This window comes from Microtus pennsylvanicus, chromosome 1 (assembly GCF_037038515.1).
Source record: "Microtus pennsylvanicus isolate mMicPen1 chromosome 1, mMicPen1.hap1, whole genome shotgun sequence".
NCBI classification, from domain to species: Eukaryota; Metazoa; Chordata; class Mammalia; order Rodentia; family Cricetidae; genus Microtus; species Microtus pennsylvanicus.
Window position 1 is genome coordinate 28,261,090 of NC_134579.1, and position 19,764 is coordinate 28,280,853.

Here is a 19,764-nt window from a genome sequence, read left to right on the forward strand (position 1 = left end):
AAAATCAAGAAGTTTTTGATCATGGTCAAAATTATAAATCTCCCCAGCACACAGCCTAAACAATTTCCCCACCACCCGGATCCCAGGAAGTGCACTTGACAGATGGACAGAATGCCTTCCTTGCATCCTCAAGTGTAACAGACACAGGCGTTATTGAAGGGTGTGGTCGTGCGCATTGTTAGTCTCGGCATTCAGGACATAAGGCAGGTGGATCTCAATGACCTCCAGACCAGCGAGGGCTACATAAGTGAGATCCTTTCTTCAAAAATAAATCTCCAAGGGCAAATGTGCTAAATATTCTATCTTATCTCTATCAGCAATAATCTATTAAGGTAGCTCTCCCTCCCCAGCCCCTCTGCAAGCCCAGAAGAAGCCATGATAGGGAAGGCAGGAAGCTGATCCTGCTTCCTTCCTGATGGGCCACCTGGGGTCTGACCATCACTTGGCTTCTTTGAAGCCACTTGCCCCTCTGTTTCAGTTACAGGGGATGAAGAAGGGATTTCTTCCTTAAATCCGCATGTCCCTCTCGCCCTTCAGAACCTTAAGACCCCTTCACCCAATACTCAAGTAAGTCAGCTCTTTGAGCATGCTATATATTTTCCTGTCCGGTCTGTAACATGGATAGTCAGAAGGCAGAGAATCTGAAACTCAAATTTCCATATCTGCTCTCAACTACAGGAGAAAAAGAGAGAGAGGGGCAGAGGAAGAAAAAAAGGAGGTAGGGAGGGGATAGGAAGGAAGGGAGGGTCCAGTTTCTCAGGCACATTTCATGGGGAGCCTGGGATGGAGTTAAAGTGGCGGGTGTCCGAGGAGGCTCTAAATTTAAAGGTATCTTAAAATTCTACCCAGATTTTGCACATACATGCACTTTTCTGAGAAAAGAAGTCCAAAAGGAAGACGATCACATTTGTCATGGGAGCCTCCAAAGTTGACTGAGGTACTGCTGCAGGAACCGACCAGCACAGAGGTGGCCTCTGTGTCCTCAGGGAGGAAAGGCGGGGCAGCACTCACACCTACATCAGCAGGAGGGGGCCGACTGCAGCCTCCAGCTGGGGCTGGAGGCCCCGCCACCCTCCACCCACCCTGCAAGGCAGCTGGGATGGTGTGTTCCTGTGAATATCACTCACAGCTCCCTCCCAATAATCAAGTGACTTTTGCAAAGCTCATCAGCTCAGCAGGTGTTCAGATGCACAAGCAATAGAAAAACAGTTCCGGGCCTGAGGAAAAAGGAATCATCCGTAGCATCCTGCCCTGAAACCCCCCAGGCTGCTGGGAGAAAACCAAGAGACAGCAGAACAGCACAGACAAGAGGTCCAGAAATGTCTAGGGAAGTGGGGGGGGGGATCCCGCAGCAGGTGTCTGTACCCCAGGCTGCAACCAACCCTATGAACATGTGCCCCCAACCCCCTGCCTGCCTGCCCTGTGACCAAGCATGTGATCACCCTGCCTAGTCGCTAGCTTACCCTGGTTATGGAGATGATACAGCACCGCACTGACATGTCACTGAGATGTGCCTTGCCCAGCCCAAGGTCTGTTGGACAGTCTCTGTGTCCTTCACAACAAGGGTGGTCTGCACAGAGCAACAGAAGGTGACAGGAGACATATGAGCTGACACTAAGGTTGATGCCAAAAGGAAGTGACAGGCCATCTGGGCGACCAGAGCCTGTTACCCACGTGGAGCCCCACGATTCTGCCCTTCTCCCCCACTGCTGTCCGCAGCCCAGGGCCTTGCTCGGGAGCCCTGGTGGACATCAAGGCGTTGTGGTGGACTGTGAGGTGGCCCTAGCCAAGGCAGAGCACTACTCCGAAACTCTGTCTCCTCACCTGACTACCAGGGGTCATCGGGGTCACAGGACTGATCTTTTCTGAGGACTGAAATCACGCAAAGTTCTCAGAACAATGGCCAGAGAGCAGAAATAACCACGTGCAAGCTGTCGTACTCGGGGGACTTCAGCTGGTTCTGAAGAGCCGGGTAACAAAGCGGCATCTGTGCTACAAAGAACAGCCAAATACTGGCACCACCAGCCCAAAAGACAGCCATGCATGTCCTTGATCCTGAGATGGGTTGTGGATTTTAATGCCTCTAGAATTACAGTGGGCACTGAATTTACCATGCATCATGTCGCCTGTTAAATGGGGACAATGCATGAAGCCAATGGGGTCTGCAGGGGGGAACCCAACAATGTGTGCAAAATGCTCTCCAAAGGGCTTGGTTGGGAGTACCCAGAAATCACTTGTCTGTGCTTCTGTCCACCATCATGAGAAGCACGGAGATTTTCCTCGCTCTCACCTAATCCAGACAGCCCTCCACTCTGCTAACCAAGATGCTGGTCAAAGCCTTGGAAAACAAAAGACGCTGTGAAATTTAGGCATTTGCTAGAATCTCCCTGTTCTGCCGGCATCTCAGGACGACTGACTCACAGAACGTTCTTCACAAGTTGCTGAGTGGCATCATGGAACATCCCCAGTTCATCCAAGGTCGATGCTTTGCTTTGCTTTTTTTTGCTTGTGGAATAATCTGCATGTCATTGGGTTGCCTTTTTGGTAGCCTCTACAGGAGCAGATGTTTCCCTATGAAGCCCCCATGGAAGAGAAACCTTCGGCAGAGTGGCTGGAGCGCTGGTTCAGTGGGTAAGCACATCTACCGCACTTGCAGAGGCCCAGGTCCCATTCCTAGCACCTACATGGCTGCTCAACTGCCCGTCACACAGAGAACCGATTCCCTCTTCTGGTCTCCATGGACACCAGGCAGTCACAGAGCACACATCCATGCACAAGCAAGTGAAACACTCTTGTGATTAAAATAAGTAAAACTGAAAAGAATTAAAATTAAAAACCATTTAGCAGAGGCACCAGAGAAACCAACCCACCATGAAGAAAAGGCACCAATAAAAGCATCCGAGGGGCTTGGGGACTGAGCTTAGCAGGCGGGTGCTGGCCTGGGAAGCACAGCCCTGGGTTCGCGGCCCAGCATTTAAAAAGAAAAAATGCACCCAAATCCCTAAGAGAATAATTATAAAAGGGCAGAAAACTAAAACATTGAGTGAACCAGTGGCCTCCATGGAGTCTGGGGAAGTCACTACAAGCTGATGCGCCCTGGTTTGGTACTAGAAGGGCCAAACTTCTAGTACTTAGCTTTTTGAATTTGTCTTTATTTTTCCCCTAGATTTGGGAACATTTCCATATACATGTTGAGAGGTTGGAGGATGGAGTGAGCCGCTTGTTCGTCCCAGTCGCCCAGTTAGCTTGGCCCCGAAATAACCACCTTGCAACATTGAGATACCTTGGGGACAGAACCCAAGTTAAAGCATGGATATACCTTACATATATAGTTGTGGGATTATTTCAATAGTAGCAAAGTTTGAACTTTTGGAGAGTTTGGATTTAGGTGTGCAGCCTTTTCCTTTCCTTTATCATCATCACGGCTTCCTTGGTTCCCTGAAGACTTGAGAAATATTAACCAAACTAGGGTCCAATCAAAAACACAGATGCCGAAAGAGCATGGGCCCTAGGTCAGATTGCTGGACACAAATCCTGATCTGCCTAACAGTGAGGCTCGTGACCCTGAGCCAGTCCCCCAAGATCCTGTAAAGTGAGGGTAACGGCAGGTGGAGGGAGTGAGGATTCGGTCAGCAGATGCTCCTAAGAACTCCCAACACGGCAGGGTGGGAGGCTCTGGTCTCCAGCAGACAGTGAAATGGGAAGACAAGTGGTGAGACGGGACACAGGTCACAGACGTGCCACATAGAGACCGTGTGACCATGGTGGGTTTTCTTCAATACCGTTTTCTCTTGAGGCGCTGGGGAGCAAAGCCCAAAGGTGCTAGACACACACGCCACCACTGAGCTTCTTTCCCACCCCACAGGAGCCAGTCCTGTCTTGTCTGAGCCTCATCATTCTCCCCAGCTGCTGCACAGGTTCGCACTGAGAATCCAAAACCCGCCTCATGATATCGTATGAGTTTTCTACTCTTCTTTGCTGTCCTGGAGTCAAAAAGGGACAACAAAAGCAAAACCTAGATCCTTGCCACTCTCAGGAAAGTGTGTCACTCACACGCATGAAAGCCACTGGGTTAGACATGACCAATGGCACCTTCCTAGCTAAGACAAACACCCAAGTCACTGGGCCTGGCCACATCTTTCAACACTAAGCCGCCATTCATCTTCTACCCAAAGCCCAGAGAGCGAGACCCAGCCAGTAAAACCCAGGGGAAAGGAAAAGAAAGACCTAGGATCCATTGTCCTCACCAGCCCACGCAGTCTCCCCACAGGTCACGGGGAGTTCTGGACTCATAAGCTGGTGTTTGAGTCATCACCAAGAAAGGCTAGGGCAGGTGTCTGGTGATAAGTGTGTGATGGATAAGGAGTGTGGATAAATGTCAAACGCAATGCCTGCACGGGCTGCGGGACAGCTTGCTTACACAGCTGTTTCCTTCCCCAGACAATGATGAAACAGCACTTTGGAATGTAGCTCGTCTTCAATTAAGACGTTTCTGTTGAAAAGCCCTCTTGGCAGGACCCGCGACGTACGTGTCACCGCTCTCTGACGTGGATCTCTCAAGGGTGGCAGGGCAATTCATTTTTGTTGATTAAAGCAAATACAAAGGGAAAGGGCCGAACAACTGGTTAGCCAGTTAAACGCAATGATTCTTGACGAGGATGTACAATGGGTCATTTTGCTAGTGCTACAGACCAGCTCCCAGTTAGCTTGCATCCAGGCTTGGGATCCAAGCAACCACCGAAATCTGTGCTGAGAGAAAGATAAAGTAAGGTTGGCCTGGGCAAGATTCTTCTTCTCTGTGATGGAATGTACAGGAGAGGAAGAACAAGAATGGGAGAGTACAGTCACTGCGGGATGAACAAGCCATGGGATTGGACGAGGGAGCTGCTGTAAGTCACTCCACAGGACTGGCTCTTTAGTAAACTACAGTAGTCGCTAATCGCAGCCACTTGGTTGAGATGACAACGGCTATAAATACCCAGACATTTCATTTTCTCTTTTCTTTTTCCAAGAGAACAAGGGTCCTGACAAGCAGCCCAACCAAGTGATGATTTCTGAGGCTACTGCCGACTTAGTCAATGCGCGAAAGGGCACCAGAAGCCCATTTCCACTCCAAACAAAGTTTTCCTTTAATTGTTGCCACAAGGTCAAGTCTACAACTGCAATGAATTCACTCGTAACGGCCACAAGACGTGGAGGCAGTGGAATGCCGGTGCTTGCTAGTGGTCAGAGCATGAGTGCTGCAAGGCTGCTACACATTTTTAAACTTGATTGTACATAATTGTTCATCACTGACCCATCTCCAACCCCCTGGGCCGGAACACGTTGCTAGGCAACCCATTTTGCCCTAGATACTTCTGAAAAGCAAGTCAGACAACCAAAGTGTCAACTAAGTAAACACTAACTATTAGTGACAGGTCCAAATAAATGAGGGGCGCCCAGCATCCTGAAGGCATATTTACTTCATATTCCATCCTAATGCAAACATGTATTTCTCCATGTCTTATAACTAAGCCAATAAACTGTCTTAGGTTCAATTGGATGCAATTGCCCTTTTGGTACAACCCAGACAAGTTGTGAGCCAGAGGGGTCCAAAGACCATGCAACAGAGGAAATGCTTTCTTGGGTACCACAAGCGTGCTCTGCATCCCGAGCATCTCATTTACTGGTCCACACACCAGCTGGGAAGGACAAACTACTTCTAAATGCCCAGATAAGGAGTTGCCTGCACTTTTCTATTTAAGATAATCACAAACTGATTTGACTATTGCTTGGACAATATCCACACATCCCCTGCCTTTTCAAATGCGTAGAGCCACGGGCAACAGAAGTAATTTTATTGTTCCTAATTTAAGATCAAGAACACCAGGGAACATCATGAAGATGGGGACAGAACAGCCAAGTACATGAAAAAACAAAGTCATTTAATGGGAAAGCTTAAGCAAGGCGGGTGGCTGGTGTCAAGGAACATGTCGTCATTCCTAGGAAGAATGTGAAATCCAATGACTCTTCATGTCCACATCCAAGAAGCCCAGTTCGCCACAGGGAGTTAGTGCTAAGTAACCCAATGGCCCTGTGTCTGTTCTCAGAGAATTGCCAGGAAGTTTTCACATTCGCTACTGTGAGTAAAAACCAGCTCAGGTAATGCTGGGAACAGGTGAGCACTGAGTAAGGACAGCTTAGGTAATGCTGGGGACAGGTGAGCACTGAGTAAGGACAGCTTAGGTAATGCTGGGGACAGGTAAGTAACCACATTAAGAAAGAAATGTCAGACCACCATGATGTTTCAGTAAGTAGAGTAACTTGCTGCGAAACCCTGACAACCTGAGTTTGAGCTCGTGACCCACCGTGTACAAGGAAGGAACCGCCTCCCACCTGTTCCACTGACTTCCACGGGACACACATGTACACATGCACGCACAATAAATGTACAAATAAAATTAAAGAAAGAAATGGGTGAAAGTTATTCAGTGAGCTCACAGTGCGGTTTAAAGTTAAGACCTCTGTCCTGTCTGCAGACGTTTGGGTGTCTATGTGCTGTCGTTTGTCCCCCACAGGCTCAGGTGTTTGAACATCTGGTTCCAGGCTGGTGGCACTATCTGAGAAGCATATGGAACCTTTAGAAGGTAAAGTATCTCACTAGGAGCTAATTTTGAGGTTTCCCCACTTCCTGTTCTGTTTCTGTTTCTTGTGTGTGGATGAAAACACGATCAGCTAGCATCTTCTGCTCCTGCCACCATGCCTTCCCGGCTATGATGGATCCATTCCTCTGGAGCCAACAGCCAAGGTGTTCTCACGAGGTACCTCGTCACAGCAGCAGACAGGTAACTCATACACTATGCAATTACAATGTTCTAGTAGCCGGAAGTACCTAGGACTAAGAAGTGCAATCTACAGATTAGACATAACAAACACGACAAGAGGCAAATGACAAACTATATAAAGAAAGTAACAGAACAGTCACACAGGCCTGCTTAAGTCCTGTGGACCAGGCTGGCCGTGAACTCAGAGATCCGCCTGCCTCTGCCTCCTGAGAGCTGAGACTAATAAAGATAGATACTCCACCACCACCGCCTGACACTGAAGCATCTTTTAAGTGAAGCCCCCTGGACCACTCCATAGCCACCGCCCATTTTCCACAGTTCCCAAATAAAACCCATGGAAAGTTCCCCCTACATCCTCTATGCTTACAAAGGCATACCGAAAGAATGATCAACTATCCATCTCCCTCAAAAGTTCCCATGTACCCTGCCAGAAGCCCAAGAAAGAGAAAAGAAAGTTTTCAAACCACAAGTATGTCTAAGGATATGCAGCCCGGTGCATACACTGCTAGTTGGTACCAAAAATTAGGGACTTCTATTGGAATCCCATAGGAATGGCATCTATGTCTCACAAGCACACAATGAAATAAATAAAATTTAGAAATAAATACCAAGAGCCAATTGCTCGGTTCCATTCGGAAGCCCACCGCTGCACACTAAGAGGAGAACGTGCTTCCAGCAGGGACACGGCGAGCCAGCTGCGAAGGCAGCTATGCCCTTCTGGGAAGCTGCAACTAACAAGTCAACAAGGGCAATAAATTCACTCACAGGGACGTGGTGAACCCATGTCACAGAACAAGCAAAGGCCAGACACAGCCGTGGGACTGGCAGAAGAGTGATGCGTGCAAGTGGATCCCAAGCTGCTCCAGATCACAATGCACCGTGCCAGATCAGAACTGGAGCCTCCACGAAGCAGGGCAGGCAGCTGCAACTGAGTTCCCAACTCAGGCCAGGAGGGTTTGGCTCAATGGCAAAGCATTTGTCTAATATGTGGCATTTCCATGCCCAGTGCCACCAAAAAAAAAAAAAGATTGTCCCCTTTGTTGAGAATAGTTTTCTTATAAAAAAAAACTATCAAAGAAATTGACTCATGAAATTTTATTTCCATTATTTTGCTTGGTTAAAACTATGTTAGTGAGGGAGAGGAGTAGGAAGTAAGTCGGAAGGGAAGCAAACAGAGATGGATGGAGGGATGGATGGATGGATGGATGGATGGATGGATGGATGGATGGATGGACAAATGGATGGATGGATAAATGGATGGATGGACAAATGGATGGATGGACAAATGGATGGATGGACGTACGGACGGACGGAAGGTCGGACGGACGGACGGATGGATGGACAGATGGTCGAAAAAATGGATGGATGGACAGACGGATGAATAAATGGGTGGATGGATGGATGGATGGATGGATGGATGGATGGATGGATGGATGGATGGGCAGACGGTCGGAAAAATGGATGGATGGATGGATGGATGGATGGACGGACGGACGGATGGTGGACAGACAGACAATGGACGGACGGACGGATAGATAGATGAACAGACAGGCAGACAAATGGGTGGATACCTGGATTCAGGCCTTTCCACTCGTTTGGCAAAGGCAGTCTATTACCATACTGAGGCAGGACAAAAACACAAAGATGAGGACCAGAAGGAAAGCAGCCTGTGATCCTGGAGTCTGATTAAAGTCTCTCAAAAGCCAAGAAGCAAGAGGTCCTGCAGGGCAACTACACCTGCTGCAGAGGCTGAAACAGGATCAGTCTGCTTTTCCTAGTCAACACAGCAACAACCCAGGCTTAGGCTTCAGTGTATATGACCTTGAGGCAGCCCTCGTCCTTTACTCAGACGTAGAGACTCTAAAACTGTTTATATGCTGCGCCACAGTGCTGCACGGCCTTAATCCCTGCACTCAACTCAGGAGGCAAAGGCAGGAGGATCTCTGTGAGTTCGAGGCCAGCATGACATGTTCTAATTGCACCTCTTAAGTGATGGCTTACAATTAATTCCATGCGGCCACTGTCCATTCAGATGACCCCGTTCAACTGCCAGCTGTCTCAGAGCAGCCATAATTCACCTCGGCTCTTGGTGTTTGGCGTCCTTAGAATTAAAGCAGAGGATTTTAACAAGGTGGGGCAAAATCCCCCTTGCTCATGAACAGTCCCACCTGGAGTGCTGGGATTCCGTCCGAGGCATCTCTGCAGAGCAGATTTTAAGGCTTATGACTCTCCAGTCCACTTACCCCTAGATTGCAGTTTTCCATTAAGACGGTTAACCTACATTTGCCACAAAACAGTGCAGTGTGACACTGACCCACTTCGTTTCATTTTCTTTGCCAGTCAGTGACATTCATATGTCACTGTGAATTGCATTTTAACTATGGAATTAAATATATTTGCCCTGGATTTACTCAAGTGAGCTCGAAAAGCATTAGGATTCACCCGCAGGATTCATTGTCTAATCCACTGAAGTAGCTCGGGGCAAACTGCCGTCGCTTTCTGTTCCACAGACGACCCAGCCCATTAAATGAAGGCACAGGAAGAACACTAACAGCAAGCCATTACCCACTCTGCAGGAACGTCAGATGAGCCACACACACGGGACTATCATTGTCAACAAAAGGAAGGATGGTGTCAAGTCACCGGCAAAAGATAGCACAAACCAAGTGGCTTAAACAAGATGTCATGGTTGACACTGAGAGTCAGCTTGACAGGAATTACAACGCCCTAGGAGACAAAGCACTGAGCACACATGTCCACTTTTCTAAATAAGTTGACTGAGGTAGGAAGACCCACCCTAAGTGTGTGCGGCACCATTCTGAGAGAGTCCCTCTGGGCTAGAGGAAACTCCTGTGCCGAGCCCCAGCATTCCGCCCTCCCTGCAGTGGAGACAATGTGGCCACTGCTACACCTGCTGCCACGGCTACTGTAACTTCAAACTCTGGGCCAATGAGAAACTCTCCCGTAAGCTGCTCTTGTCAAACATTTTGTGGCAGCAGTAAAAAAAAAGTAACTAATACAGAAGAGAAACTGGTTTCCAAATGGTTCTGGGTACCAGGAATTCCAGGTTGAACTGTAGTCTGGTTTCTGGCCTTTCCTGCTGCCTTACACATTCTTGGTTTCTTTAGAAGGATGCCATCCCTACTAGAATCCACTGAGTACTCACCAGACATTAATACCTAACTCCTCAGACACTAAGGAGGGAACGGTTTTACCCCCACACTCGGGAAAGGAAATGTCTGCGGCTGAAAAGCCCTAGATTTCTGTTGCAGTCCGAATTACATCCCCCCAAACTCAAGTCCTAATCCCCAGCACACCGCGGACATGGCCTTGTTTGAAAACGGAGGTATTTTAGACATACTTAAAAGTAGGTCATACTGGAGCAGCGTGCCCCCTAATGCAATACAACTGGCACCCTTATATAGTAGGGGAATTTGGTCATGGGCACACAGGGAGAATGTCATACAAAGAAAAAGGAGAAATTGGGGCAATGCATCTATAAACCAAGGAAGGTTCTGAGCAAAGTACTAGAAGCTAAGAGAAAGGCACACAACAGATTCTCCTGTAAGGCCTCTGGAAAAGCTAACCCTGCCCTGGGATACCACCATCTCAGCTGGACTTTAGGACTCCACAGATATGAGATGAGAACCCCCTGCTGCTGAAGTCACACGGGTGATTATTCGTTTCTGCAGCTCAGGAGGAGGAGAACTGACGTGGTCGGTGACATTGGGAAAAGATACCAAGTGCATGTTGCCCAGCCCAGCACTGTCTTCAGGGGCAGACCATCTGGGGACCTCCGCTCCTCTGCCCTCTTCCTAAGGCTGGCAGTCCTGCACATGGGGAGGCTGGCAGACAGCCCCGTCTGGAGCCCACTTCTAAGCCTGTTCTCCAGCTAGCTGTACCATAATAATCTCAATATTTTGACCTCCATCTGTCTGAATTTCGTGTTAAATTCATCACTTGGCTGTAAACTCTAGGAGGACAACGAGGCAATTAATTATCACCACCCACACCCCTGCAGTGGCCTTCATTCATACGGTCTCACCGCACAGCACCCTACCCCATATGTGCGACATTTGTCTCCTGAAGCCATGGTGTGACTGTATCCCCAAAATTTCAAATGTTGGAAACTCGTTTCTCAAATCTATGATACCTATATGTGATGTCTTTGCGAAAGAATTAGATTTCAGAGGTCACCAAGGTAAGTCCCTCACAGTGCCAACCTAGGCTCTTAGACTTCCCAACCTCCTGAACCATGAGATGAATAAACCAGTCTTTATAAAGTACCCGCTGCCAGACATCTGCTCTAACAACATCAAATACACTAAGACACCTGGCTATCCACAACGGGCTATTAATCTGCAACAGCAAGAGTGCAATCGAGGTGTTCTAAGCAGAAAATCCCTTCCTGTTTCAGTAAGGCCTGGAGCTGGGAGGTGGCTGCATCAGTACATTGCTAACAGCACTTGCATAAAGGACCTGAGCTCAATCCCCAGAACCCATAGTCACGGTGGGAGACACGTGGAATTCCAGGACTTTAGGAAGGAAGAAAACAAACTGAAGGATCCTTGGGGCTTGCTGGCCAGCAAGACTAGCCCAATAGGTGACCTCCAGTTCCTACCTTAAAAACCAAGATGGAGCTGGGCAGTGGCACTGCACACCTTTAATCCCAGCACTTGAGAGGCAGAGGCAGGCAGATCTCTGAATTCAAGGCCAGCCTGATCTACAGAGTTCCAGGATAGCCCGTCAATAATCTATCTTGACCTTTCCTTTCTTGGAAGATCATTACATTACAAACTGGTTGTGCTCCTAACAGCCTTGACACCAAATGTGAGCAGCTTTCTGCAGACTCAACAGCTCTCCAACTCTGGACACCAGCTGAGTGCCCCAAAAGCTCAGAAACTTAACAATGGTGTGATGTGGGGTGTTGAAGACCTCAGAGGGCAAGGGCTCAGTACCACCTCAGACAGTGCAGTGGGCACCCATGCCTCTGCTTATCCAACCCAAGGGAAATCAGAAACCCCTCCTCAGGCCCAATAATTTGCGAGAATACTCACAGTTCCTGGGAAAACCCTTCACATTCAGTCACAGGGTTAGTATAAAGGATCTAACTCAGGGACAGCAAGGTGACAGATGTTCAGGGGTAAAGTAAGAGGAAGGGATGCCAGGTCTCCGTGCCTTTTCCAGCACATCACCCTCCCAGCATCAACCCAGAACCTTCATTGTCCAATCATGATGAAGTCACCAGCTATTGTGATTAGCTCCACATCCAGCCTCTCTCCCCTCTCTAGAAGAAGGATGGAGCTGACAGATTTGGCCTCTGAAGACGTTTTGGTCTCTCTAGAGACCAACCCTATCCTGAAGTGTACCAGGCCAGTCATCTCATTATCATACAAGACAAAGAACATTCTAGCAACCCTACATCAAGAACAAAGGCCAAATCTGTATTGCTCATGACATATATCTTGAGAAATTCTTCTTGAATACAAATCTAAATATCTGACCTTCTTGTCACTGGGTTAACCAGGCTGGCATGATGAAATCCAGACAGGCCCATGCCTTTGTCAGAGGCTGTGCCTGCTCCTTTTGTGTGTGGTGATAGCCTAGGTGGGAGGGGGGAGGGATGGGAGCCATAGCACAGCAGAAGGGTGATGAAACACACAAGCTGACATCCAGGGACACTCCCACCTGCTACCCATGTGCATCTGGGGAAGGCCTACAAGCTCTGCCAGTCCTCAGCAGAACCAGAAGCATTGCTACTCAAGGCCACCCTATGCCAAAAACATTGTGGGAGACGTTGGCAGTGACCCAAGACAAGGACTTGTAGGAACCATTAAATTATAATAATAAATATCAGTTATTGACCGCGCCTGTGCCAGGCACTACCCATGGATCATTTACAAACACCACCCAGAAAATGGTGATGATAATTGTGAACCTAGTTCACAGATACGACACAGAAGCATAGACACTAAGTGGCCTGCCTTGGGCCACGCATCAGGTGGCCACGCATCAGGTGGCCACACATCAGGTGGCCACACATCAGGTGGCCTCCATCAGGTGAATGATGGAGAACACAGACTTGGGCCACACTGCATCACGCCACCCTCCCACAACACCCTCTGGTTTATGTTTAGAAAGGTGGTTTTTGCTGAACCACAGTAGGCTAAACTCAATGGGCCCGACAGCAGATGGCATAGCTGGACCCACGACGCTGGGATCAAACCCTCCCTTCTTTGTTTTGGAAAGCCAGAGACTCTGAAACAGAGCACATGCAACTGTACCCCACGCTTCAACCTACAAGACTCAGTGTGTACAAGGCAGCAGAGTGAGTGGGTCTCGTGCCAAGAAGCCGAAGCCAGTTTATTTTCATCTCAGTGTTAAGACAGCCAGCGCCAGGTTGAGGCTGAGAAATGCTCCTTCTAATTAAACTTTATTTTCATACACATGTCGCAGCTTCAACATGGTGAGCCTCATGTCTTGCTCTGCGGATGGCTAAGAGGAGGAGGAGGAGCTACTTCCACTGACAGACAGCCTCTCCCATTCGCTTCGGAACAAGCAGAGAATCTGGGAAGATGTGTTTCGTCCCCACGGCAGGAGAGAAGTCGGGAAAACATTGAAGACAATCGGAGAGCACCAAGAGGAGACTGTGGTAAACCATGATGATGCTGTAAAGGGCACTTCCTCCTGGTGGGTTCTGCACATCTGGGAACAGGGTCTCAAAAATCAAAAGGAGCAGAGGCGATGGCCCTGTCCCATTTGGTGGAACAACAGAGCTCGGTACGACGCCAAGCCCATCCAAGGAAACCTTGGGAAAAGGACGCAACCCAGGACATTCAGATATGACATCTCAGAAAGAAATCAGGAACCCCACCCTCACTTCTCCACCTACCCCCCACTCCCACCACTGCTATGGTCTGGGTGGTAACGAAGAGGTGATGGGAACACAAGTGGGACCCCACTAATGGACTGGTGTGTGATGAATTAAGAACAGAAAGGTTATGGGGGAGGGGCCTGATGGGAGGAAGCAGGCACTGGGCACGTGTCTCAGCTTCCTGACTGCCGTGGATGAATACATTTCCTCTGCCAGGTCTTTCCGCTGCCTGCCACAGCAATGGCACCATCTGACCGTGCACTGAAAGAGCCAAGGCTGGGATACAGAGTAATTTGCCCTCCCCAATGTCTACCAGGTGCTCTTCAAAGCAGCAAAAGCTGCCCAACACACAACCTGAACAGACTGAGAACCTAGGAAGAACACCATCCCCCCGACACCTGGCACTCTTCATGTCCTCCCCTCTATGAACGGACCACAAGGCACAGGTGACACACAGACCCACAGGAGTGGGTGCCACACACCATGTGACCTGCTGTCTACATTCACCACAAAGTCAGCACTGTGGGCAGCCTCCAAAACTGACACCCATCCTGGGCAAGGTCCTGACCAGAACAGCAGCTCCCATCACTCTCAGAAACAAAAAGGAATAAAACTCAAAAATCCGAGGAACCCTACAAGACAGGATAGAATGTGTTCCAAATCGTCACCCACCACTTCCTGGCACTATTTGAACGGCTCGGCCACTAACTCCCTCCTGGGGTCTGTAGCACAGCATGGCCCATAACCTCAGTCTTGTTCATTCAGAAAGAGAGTCTACAGACTGTGTAGCCATGGCCATCTTCTCATTCTAAGATTCCATGCTAGACTGTGCAAAAATCAAAACGTTTGTGTTTCCCCAAAATCTATGTTGAACCCCTACCCCTCAAAGTGGTATGGAAAAACGGAGTCTGTGTTAAATCAGGTGTCGTGGTGCATGCCTGTAGCCCCAACACTCAGTTGCATGAATCAGCTATGGAATACTAGAACAAATTATTTGAGTCTAGCTACTTTGTAAGGAAAAGAGGTTAATTTGGGCTCTGGGTTCTAGAAATGCAAAGTCTAGGGGCCTCCTCTAAGCGAGGGCCTTCTTGTTAGCAAAGAGCCTGGCATGGTAAGAGATGGGAGAACATACGCCTAAGTTCACCTGCTTGTAAGATCACCAAGATCCATTCCTGGCCCCACCAGACCTTATCCATAAATGGATCAAATCCCCGCCTCCTAATAACATTATCATGTAATTTTAAAGATTAGACTACTATGACACACAAAGTCTTGGAGAGGGCTCAGACTCTCCAAACCACACAGAGACTAGGCCACGAGGCTTGGTGCCCATAATTATTGGTTCTGTTACCTCAACAGAGTCTAGAATCTCCTGGGAAAGGTGCCCCAGTGATGGACTTCTCAGACCAGGCCGGTCATTAGGGGATTATCTTGATTAAGATGAGGTGGGAAGACCCACCCACTGCAGATGGCGCCATTCTCTGAGAAGGGAATCCTGGATTAGATAAAAGAGTGGAGAAATCGAACCAAATGGGATCCTAGATGCATGAGCTAATTTAAGGCTCTTGACCTCAGAAGAAATATGACCAGCTGCTTCAAGATCCTGCCTCCTTGATTCCCATGCGGTGGACTGACTGTAGATGGGAATTTTGAACTAATAAACCCCTTCTTGTTTCTAGTTGCTTTTGCCAGTGTATTTTTATCCCAACAACGGGGGTGGGGGACTAATATTTAGACCCCAAAGGGCTACTTCATTAGGACAGGAAAGGACTGCACCAACTATAGATCAGGAAACAGGTTCTTACCATAGCAGTCCTTCCTGAAATCTAGGACAGAGAGTCCCCGGAGTTTGCCAACCTATGACCCTTCAAGTTAAATCCACGGCACATCCAGAGACTGGGAGTGGCTGAAGCTGTGCCTGTCCCAAATGGGTGCTTGTCTACCTAGTCACCAATAGTTCTGTTCCAGATGGCTATGGCCCAACACGGAGGAGCGGAACCTTGGGAAACTTTGCTTCCCAAGTAAACATTTGGTAAGGAGCTACTATTGTCACCTAGTGGGCGCAGTGGTGTAGGAGTTCTTTCTGTTTGTGTGATGCTTTCATTGGTTAATGAATAAAGAAACTGCCTTGGCCTCGTTGATAGGGCAGAACTTAGGTGGGCGGGAAAGACAGAACTGAATGCTGGGAGGAAGAAAGGCAGAGGAGGAGAGAGCTGCCATGGAGCCGCCAGAGGCAGACATGCTGAATCTTTCTCAGTAAGCCACTGCCACGTGGCGATACACAGATTAATAGAAATGGGTTAAATTGAGATGTAAGAATTAGCCAATAAGAAGCTAGAGCTAGGGCTGGAGAGATGGCTCAGTGGTTTAGAGCATTGCCTGCTCTTCCAAAAGTCCTGAGTTCAATTCCCAGCAACCACATGGTGGCTTACAACCATCTGTAATGAGGTCTGGTGCCCTCTTCTGGCCTGCAGACATACACAGACAGAATATTGTATACATAATAAATAAATATTTTTAAAGAAGAAGAAGAAGAAGAAGAAGAAGAAGAAGAAGAAGAAGAAGAAGAAGAAGAAGAAGAAGAAGAAGAAGAAGAAGCAGCTAGAGCTAATGGACCAAGCAGTGATTTAATTAATACAGTTTTTCTGTGGCTATTTCTGGGCTAAGCTAGCCAGACGGCCGGGACGATCAAGCGGCCTCCTTGCAACAGCGCAGCCCTACCTTCTACAGGGCAGCTGGATGAGAAAAGGATCCTCTAGCCCAAAAGACCAACACTTATTAGCAAGGTTGACAAACTGGTCAAAGCTATGGGTAGCACTGTGTTTTCTTCAGCCAAAAGTTAGGTGAGGGCTGGAGAGGTGGCTTGGTAGTTAAGAGCACTTGTGCTTGCGGAGGACCTGAGTCTCATTTCCAGGGCCCTCATGGTGGCTCACAACCACCCAAGGCTAATTCCAGATCTGACCCCCTCTTCCTCACATGTGAAATATACACATGCCTAGTAGCAAAACACACTCATAAAAATAAAATAAAGTTCTTAAAACTTAGCTAGACAAAAGCACACTCTTGTAATCTCAGAAATCAGAAACAGCTCAGCTTCCCTTAAAAGTCAGTTTAAGAAAAGCCTGGGATACTTCCCACTTTCTCTTCTATCAGGTTCAGTGTGTTCAGACCGATATTGAGGTCTTTGATCCATTTGGACTTGAGTTTTGTGCATGGTGATAGATATGGGTCTATTTTCATTCTTCTACAGGTTGACATCCAGTTATGCCAACACCATTTGTTGAAGATGCTCTCTTTCTTCCATTGTATACTTTTAGCTCCTTTATAGAAAATGGGGTATTCATAGGTTTGTGGGTTAAAATCCGGGTCTTCTATTCGATTCCATTGGTCGACTTCTATGTTTTTATGCCAATAATATGCTGTTTTCATTACTGTAGCTCTGTAATAGAGTTTGAAGTCAGGGAAGGTAATGCCTCCATAAGTTCCTTTATTGTATAAAATTGTTTTGGCTATCCTGGGTTTTTTGATTTTTCATATAAAATTGATTATTGTCCTCTCAAGATCTGTGAAGAATTTTGATGGGACCTTGGTGGGGATTGCATTGAATCTATAAATTGCCTTTGGTAGAATTGCCATTTTTACTATGTTGATCCTCCCAATCCAAGAGCAAGGGTGTACCCACCCACTGAGACAGTGGGGCTGATCTACTGGGAGCTCACCAAGGCCAGCTGGACTGGGACTGAAAAAGCATGGGATAAAACCAGAATCTCTGAACATGGCAGACAATGAGGGCTGATGAGAAGCTAAGGACAATGGCACTGGGTTTTGATCCTACTTCATGAACTGGCTTTGTGGGAGCCTAGCCAGTTTGGATGCTCACCTTCCTAGACCTGGATGGAGGGGGGAGGACCTTGGACTTTCCACAGGGCGGGAACCCTGACTGCTTTTCAAACTGGAGAGAGGGGGAGAGAAGTGGGGGAAGGGGGAGAAGGGGGAGGGAAATGGGAGGCTGGGAGGAGGTGGAAATTTTTTTTCAATTAAAAAAAAAGAAAAGAAAAGCCTGGGAGACATGAGACCTTTACTCAAAAACAAAAACAGGCCTGGAGTATAGCTCAGGAGGTAGATAGAGGGCTTGCCTTGTGTGCATAAAACCTTGGAGTCAGTTTCCAGCTGCATAAAAACTAGGCATGATGTAATCACAGCACCTGGGAGGTTGAGGCAGGGGGATCAAGAGTTCAAGGTTATCACTAGCAGTAAGTTCAAGGCCAAGGGATAGATGAGACCTGTTATGGAGTATTACTTTAACTATGTAAAGATGTGTTACATTTGCTTCTATTACAGAATATTACTTTATCTAAAGGTGTGTTACATTTGTTTGTGCTACATTTGTTTAACAATGTAAAGATGTATTGCCTTGACTTCCTAAGGCACCTGATTGGTCTAATAAAAAGTTGAATAGCCAATAGCTAGGCAGAACAGGGATAAGCAGGGTTATAGGGCAGAGAGAATATGTAGGAGAAATCTAGGCTCGAATGAGAAGGGAGAAAGAGAGAGAAAAAGACAGAGATGCCTGGGATCAAACAGCAAGGCAGCTGCCAGACAGACAGACATGAGAAACAGGAAGTAGAACATACAGAAAGAAAAAAAGGTAAAAAGCACCAAGGCAAAACATGGATGAAGAGAAATGGGTTAAATTAAGTCATAAGAGCTAGTGGGACACGCATAAGATAAGGCCGTGCATTCGTAACTAATAATAAGTCTCCATGTTATGATTTGGGAGCTGGTTGATAGCCCCCCCCCAAAAAAAAAAAGTCTGCTACAAGAGACGGGTGGGTTGGCTGTGACCTGCAGGAGCGTCCATCACCAGTGGGTTGGCTGTTATTCTTTGGTTTTCTGAGAGATGGCCATGGTCATGGGGGATAAGGGTCTTCTGTAACTTGACCCGAAGGGGAACGCATGAGTAGCTCCACAGCCAAAGAGGTGACTCAGTGGTTAAATACACTGCTGCTCTTCCAGAGGATCCAAGTTCGGATCCCAGCCCCCACATCAGGAGGCTCATAAATGCCTGTAATTCCAGCTCAAGGGATTTGACACCTCTTCTGGTTCCTTTTGACACCTTCACAAGCACACATGCACACACATTCACACAGAGAGAAAAATAAATCTTAAAAAAAAATGTGGGGGGCTGGAGAGATGGCTCAGAGGTTAAGAGCATTGCCTGCTCTTCCAAAGGTCCTGAGTTCAATTCCCAGCAACCACATGGTGGCTCACAGCCATCTGTAATGGGGTCTGGTGCCCTCTCTGGCCTGCAGGTGTACACAGACAGAAATCAGAGGCCATTGTCCGCTTCTGGACTTTCAAAAAAAAAATGAGAAACTGGAAGGATAGCCCAACAGTTAAGAACGCTGGTGCTCACATGAGCAAAGAAGTCAGGAAAGCAAGGGGTGCACCCACCCACTGTGACAGTGGGGCTATCTATTGGGAGCTCACCAAGGCCAGCTGGACTGGGACAGAATAAGCATGGGATAAAACCGGACTCTCTGAACATGGCAGACAATGAAGGCTGATGAGAAGCCAAGGACAATGGCACTAGGTTTCGATCCTACTGCATGAACTGGCTTTGTGGGAGCCTAGCCTGTTTGGATGTTCACCTTCCTGGACCTGGATGGAGTGGGGAGGACCTTGGACTTTCCACAGGGCAGGGAATCCAGACTCCAGAGGGAGGGGGAATGGAGTGGGGGTAGGGGGACAGGAGTGGGAGAAAGGGAAATGGGAGGCGGGGAGGAGGCGGAAATTTTTTCAAAAGAAAGAAAGAAAAGAAAGAAAGAAAGAAAGAAAGAAAGAAAGAAAGAAAGAAAGAAAGAAAGAAAGAAAGAAGGAAAGAAAGAATGAATGCTGGTGCTCTTCCAGATGGCCCGAGTGCCCAGCATCAAATCAGAAGGCTCGAAAGAGACCTGATGGCCTCTTCTGGACTTGAAAGGCACCTGTACTTACTAGTGCACATACCTGCAAAACGGACACACACATACACATAATTAAAAATTAAAAAATACCATGCACAGATAT

General features: G+C 47.8%; 1 protein-coding gene across 2 annotated transcripts in view; it reads right to left on the bottom strand.

The window, feature by feature from the left end:
* Tiam1 (TIAM Rac1 associated GEF 1) overlaps positions 1-19,764 on the bottom strand; it is a 357,642-nt gene that overhangs the window by 282,276 nt on the left and 55,602 nt on the right. Inside the window, exon 1 of one of the 2 annotated variants that reach the window (XM_075959443.1) lies at positions 1,464-1,483. The exons of the other annotated variant lie outside the window; for it this stretch is intronic. The gene's annotated coding sequence lies outside the window, so the exon portion shown is untranslated. Of the gene's footprint in view, positions 1-1,463; positions 1,484-19,764 lie in introns of those variants that run through there. 2 annotated transcript variants of the gene reach the window in all.